This window comes from Mchenga conophoros, linkage group LG3, assembly GCF_057382185.1.
Source record: "Mchenga conophoros isolate Kocher_MC1m ecotype Shallow Benthic linkage group LG3, M_conophoros_male_GT1.1, whole genome shotgun sequence".
Classification (NCBI taxonomy): domain Eukaryota; kingdom Metazoa; phylum Chordata; class Actinopteri; order Cichliformes; family Cichlidae; genus Mchenga; species Mchenga conophoros.
In genome coordinates, this window is record NC_140528.1 from 15137365 (window position 1) to 15143831 (window position 6467).

Consider the following 6467-nt stretch of genomic DNA (forward strand, 5'->3'; position numbering starts at 1 on the left):
CACCTGCTACCAGCAGCCTGTTTACTGGCTCCCAAAAACAGGAACAGGTAAGTCAGCACCTGTTCATCTTATCAACAGCTTATTTACTACAATATGTAGAACAGAGTTACTGACCAGTCAGAGCAGCGTGACAGTGCACACACACACACACACACACACACACACACACACACAAACGTGTCACCAACATGAAGAAGACGTTCCAACAGCATAAAGAAAGCCTTCATTATATTTGAGGTGATGCTGAAAATAAGCTCAGTCCTGCTTCATGGCTGTGAATGGTTTGAAAGTCTGAAACCAAACAGTGCCAGCGGTTTCTACAGGATGTTGCCTATACAGCAAACAATACAGGCTGTGCTGTAATGCTAGGTCTGCACTAGCAATACAAGCCAGAACAATGCATGAGCACGATGCTTTAGAAATGACACCACGGAGGCTTTGCTGTGCAACACTCAGACTGCACGAGCCCGACGGGCCTGACGGGCCGCGGCTTTTTGGGAGAGCACTCAGCGGCACAGTGGCAGCCTGTGATTGCTGTGGTGGAGCCCTGAGGTCATCACAGTCGGGGCTTTGATGGGCAGAGCTTTGACTTTTCTGTGTAAGTACATGAGATTTATGGCAGTTACTTTTCATTTTGATATGTTCTCGTTTATTCTTGTGTTAGTTTATAGAAATGCTTTAGTCACTCTGGGGTCACCACAGCAGGAAGCTCCATTTGTTTCATATGGCAGCTTTTATTTTTTAAAGCTTCTTATTTGCCTTTAAAAAGTGACTTTGTCACTTCCTGAGCCAACGTGTTACCATGACACTAAGGAGGCACACTGGGAATACTGGGAATACAGTTTTAGACCTGAGGCATCATCTGCAAAGGATTTACATCAAGGTATTAAAAACAATCTTTATATTTAAAATGAATCTGTCCAATAAATGTGGTGAGAGCATTAAAATATTTCTGAGAAATGAAAGCAATACTTTTGTTAAAGCTTCAAATCTGTACTTGAATCATGATTTAAACTGTGGTTGTGAACAGGGAATAAAATGATGTAATGAGGTGATGTTGCTCCTCCTCACCTCAGAGACATGTGATCAGTCTGGATGAAACTTTATATGAACTTACATGACGTGTACATTGTTGTTTCCAAATGCATTTTGCTAAACTATTTTAGTACTGTGGCAGTGTGTTGTCATGTACATCTATCAATAAGTGTTCAAACAGAGATGCTAACAGTGCCTGATTACGTCATCTTATATAACAAATATGTAGCTTTCAAAGAGAACTCATGGTGATAGATGATGAAGTCTCCCAGCAGCCCTCCTACTGCAGTGTTACTGGGATACGGCTCAGAGACACCTGATCCAGTTCTAACAATAAGCTTTAGAGAAAAAACACGAAAACTAAATGGGGAGTCTCGTGAATCCAAGCTGGGAGCTGGTCCACAGGAGACGGGCCACTGAGAGACAGCTGAAGGCACTGCCTCCTATTCTACCTAGCAACAACAAATAAGGCTGCAGTCTGAGGAGGGAGTGCTCTATCAGTATAACTTTGTACTACAAGCTTTTTAAGAGACGACAGAGGCTGATTATTCGAGGCCTCGTCTGTCAGAAGGAGGACTTTAAATCTTGGATTTAACAGGGAGTCAGTGAAGAGGAGCTAATATGTGACAGATATGCTCTCTTTCTACTTCCTGTTGGTACTCGTGCTGCAGCGTTTCAGCTTAACTGGAGGCTTTGAGGCTTTTCATGGCACTTGTCTGATAACACTGACTCACAATCGTGCAGCTAGAATCACTCTCAGCTTAGTTCACAGACCTACGTGGTTGTTTGTGCACACTGAATGATATATTCTGCTCAAAGACGGCTCCTCACAGCTTCACTGGAGGCCACGATGATGCTGTTTCTAAGAGTTTTAGGGCCGAGCACAACAGCCTGTCTGGATTTAGAAGCAGGAAATTAGAGGTCACCAGGTCTTTTAGGTCTCTGTGATCAACAAATCACAACAACAGTCACGTGAAGGCACAGACCACGAAGTACAGAGAAAATCCCACCAACCGCTCAACCCCAATGAGCAAGGCCTCGGCCACAGCAGGAAGGAAAATCTCCCTTTTAGCCGAAACAGACTGGAGGACGGGCAGACGTCTGACCGACTGGTGGAGAGGGAGGGACTCACATGGTGGATACTCATCTCTCACAGACGGTGAGAGGACAAAGACAAAAGTGTCACCTCATATCAGGCGGCACCTCCAGGGCTGAAAACTGAAACCTGTGCAGAAGTGCCAAAAACTGCAATTCCCCTAACGGCCCCTGGAGCCTGCATCCAAAAGTGAGACAACCCCAACAGCCCCCTATATGAGCACTGTCACAGTTTACAGCTGTAGCTTTTTACCAGGCCTCACCTCTGCCCATCCAAGTGACCCACCTGTGTCACACACACTGTGAAGCTGAGCAGTGTGTCACTATGAAAGCTCTGCTTCTTCCATGGTTTATATACACATGCTGTGTGGATCTGTGTCTGAAGGAGCACAATACATTGGGACGCACACTCATTGTGTCCCAAGTGTCACTTTCAAACTATAAAATACAAAAATAAAATCAGCAGCGTTGCTCTGTTGGTCTCTAAGAGGACATCAGGCTAACATCAGGCTAACAGCTCAAATAATTAATCAGGAGTAATCCCCCAGATATATAACAACGCTCAATCTGGAAATGGCAAAGCCGACCACCCAAGACAGAGCAGCATGTTTGTTTCCTGCGGTGCGCAGCTCGTCCTGGTGTTTCCTACATTTCCCACAGGCCAAAGCGCTTCACCACGAAGCTTCCGTACACACGAGGCCATCCACAGTTATCTGGTGATCGTAATACGGAGAAAACTAAACTGTAAAGTCGTCCGGACACAACTTAGCACTGAACAGGACCTGCTAATAGCAGCTTAGCATCAACACAAGCTAATGCTAACGTTATACAGCTGACGGCAGGTTCACTGTAACAGATACGCGGCTGTAACTGTAACTGCAGCAGGCTAAGAAAGACTAACGAAGCTCAGTTAAAGTTATGCATGCTGTTCAAAAAACTTTACCTCCTCCAAATCTCATGAACCCATACTTTACTCATAATGCAACATAGAAAACAAATGAGCTCATTGTGAATTTGGTGGCAGCAACATCCCAAAAAGCTTGCAGCATGGCCATGTTTCCAACATCACCTCTACTTTCAACAACCATCCATAAACACCTGGGAACTGAGGAGACCAGGTGCTGGACTTTTCGGAGAGCATCGTTGTCCCATTTTTGTCTGATATAAGGGACAGAGCTGCTCAACAGTCCTGTGGCTTTTCATCTCGTGATGTCACAAATATCATCAAATATCTGGTGCAGAACTTGCGGTCTTCCACTACAAAGCCCTGCTGTAGTGTGCAGCTTAGCAACATCCTCCATAAACATGTAAAATACATCATCTCCATGGGAGCACATGTTGCTCTAAAACCTGTGTATATAATTCAGTCTTGGTTCCTTTCCAAATGTGCAAGGTGCCAATTCCATAGGCACTGATCTAATGCCAACCATCAGAGATGCAGCCTTTTTAAACACTGATAACAAACTTCAGCTCAGACCATTTGGATATGTCAGTGTTCACAGGCAGAACGTGCAGGTGTTCCTAAACCCATGCAATGATTTCCATGACAGCGCGCCACCTGAGTAACAGAAGATCATGTTGGTTTTCAGATCTTTACTAGATTTACCCAGTAAAGATTTTACACTGCAGAACATTATTCTGATATTGTGACACAGTTTGTAGATGGGTAAACCAATGAGAGCCCTGTTCTTCCAGTATGCTCCTTTTATACACAATTAAATGACTTCCCTATGGCCAGATAAGCGAATGAGTTTCAAAATATTCCTGTCCCTCCAACACTTACTTCTCTGGGTTTTTCTTGTCCCCGTCCCACCTTTAGAAAGATGAGGTGATGCCCTTAAATTCAAGATCAACTAATACTTTTCACAAAGTAGTAAAATCTTTCATTTTAAATATTTTTGAACATTAATTTAAATTAATAACTGTTGCCTGAATGTACAGTTTCCATTTCGTGAATACCAATTTTCATATGCATAGCCTTCTGCTGATATTATTCCTGGTAAATCTCTCAAAGATACCTTTCTGGTCATCTCCCCTTTCCTTCATGTTATCAGCTTTTGCTTTGGATACCTGAACACTTGAAGGCAGCCTGTGTCTTCCACTGTTATATAATTACAGCCACATTTCTAAAATACAAGTCGTTACTGAGGTTTTCCAAAAGCCTGCTTCTTCAACTGGTTAAGGAACCCTGCACCTTGCATCAGTTCTAATCTAGTTTCTCTCAGAGTCACAGCACTAAAACACCATCCATCCATCCATCCATCCATCCATCCTCTTAACCTCTCCTCCAACTTAGGAACCTGTGGTGTCACGAACCCATCCCACCTGTCATGGGTACCTCTTGACCTGCCACTAGTCCATCACTGAGAGACAGAACCACACACTCATATTCACACTATGGTCAATTAAATTTAGGGCCCTTGGATTGTGGGAGAAAACAGGAATACAGCCCCCCGCTGACAGGCGTTAATACCAGGAACAGGTTTTTTGCAGGAAGGCACCAGTGTGTAAATCACTGTGCCTGCTGAAACTCCAAAACAATATTCTTGAGTAATGGTAAGGTGATTAATGCCATTCAAACAGAATAGTGAACTGAGATTATAGTTATAGTGATGCTCTCACATAGTTTTCATCATTCTTATCTCACAAACACTTCAAAATTCATATAAATAACTACAGGGCTTACTCCACTCCTATGGGATCCCACAAGGGTCAATCCTCAGACTAACTCAGCTTTCATTGTATGTTAATTAAGGGTAACTGGACACATTCAGTGGGAAGAATATGCAGCAGTCCTATACTGTACTATGTACCAGTAATAATTAGATGGATAGATAGATTAGATTTCCTTCTATCTCCATCCATTTATCCATTTCCTATTGACTATGATTCACACCACTGCTTTAATGTTAATATGTTTGCAAGAAGGATCTGTAACAGTTTATGGTTGAATATACATATTTCTATACTGTGTGATGCGATATGTAGACCTCTCTGTGATGTGTTAAGAGTTTCAGAAATGTGTTTTAAATAGTGCTATACAATAATGATGGCTATTTATTGTTGTTATTATATGACACTTTAAGCCAATTCTCTGGAGTACACTGAAGGCTAGTTTGTATAAGAGGGTTTTTCATAGACTTTCTTATTATTTTGTCCAAATTTGGGCGTTATTATGCAGTATAGTAAAAAACCTTTTTAGTAACATATATGCACAGAAAAGGGGAAACTGGAGTTCACTGAATTACTTCTTTTCGTTAGCCTGGAACAATCAGATTATCATTTTAAACTCCAGTTCGAGCGACTTTGAACGTTACATTTAATTGTTTTAAGGCAGAAACATCAGGTTTCCTTTGGGACCTGAACGTAGCGTTCTTACGGGAGGTTGCCGATAGTTGATTGGAGATCTGTGGATCTGTTGTTCTCTTATTGGTTCTTTGCATCTCGTGCTCTTTCTGAGGCCTCAAGCGGGTACGCCAAGCCGCGCGTGCGCTGTGCCTCTTAAAGCGATCCGGTTTGTTGAACGTAACAAAGACCGTAACGGAAGTGACCGCATTTCATGCTCAAAATAAAATACTGGATAATTTTTGGAAAAAGTGCACCGTAGTTAGCAGTCATTAAAATGAATTTAAAGATAAATAATGACGCTGTAGTGATAATTAATATTAAATATTATTAATTAATAATTACTATTAATATTGAGTATTAATATAATTATTAATTATTAATATTAAATGATTTCCCCTCGGGATCAATAAAGTATTCTGATTCTGATTAATATCACAATAGCTACACGATCTTTTACTTTCTTAACAAATTGGTTTAAAGTCATGGCAAACAGACTTAACATCCAGTAAGTGTGTGAAAATATTCTCTTTGCCACTGAAGTCCTTTAAAGACTTTATAGACTGTAAATCTCACTCCAGTATCAGTGCTGGGAACCACAGACACGCAGTAAGAGAACAGAGACTCCAGTGAAGGCACTCCTACATTCCTTACTAATACTGCACAGTGAAAACATGCAATTCAACTAAAATAGAGCTTCAGTACCAGCAAGACTTGTCGAATGCACGGACAGCTTCAGGAAACACAAAAGGAACCTATAGTCATAAAATTAGAGAAGCATAGCTTAGTTTTAATCCTGGCAGAGTGCAGAAGTCTTTGGAGCTGCATTAACAGCTTAATGTTGGAAGTAAATGTCTGTGCAGCTGGATTGCTGGCAACGGTATAAAAAAAAAGTAATTTACTAATTAAAATGATTCATTCTGGGTCATGCATATACAGGTTAAAATCATACACGCCAGGATTATAAACAGCTGTGTGTATATATGCTAACA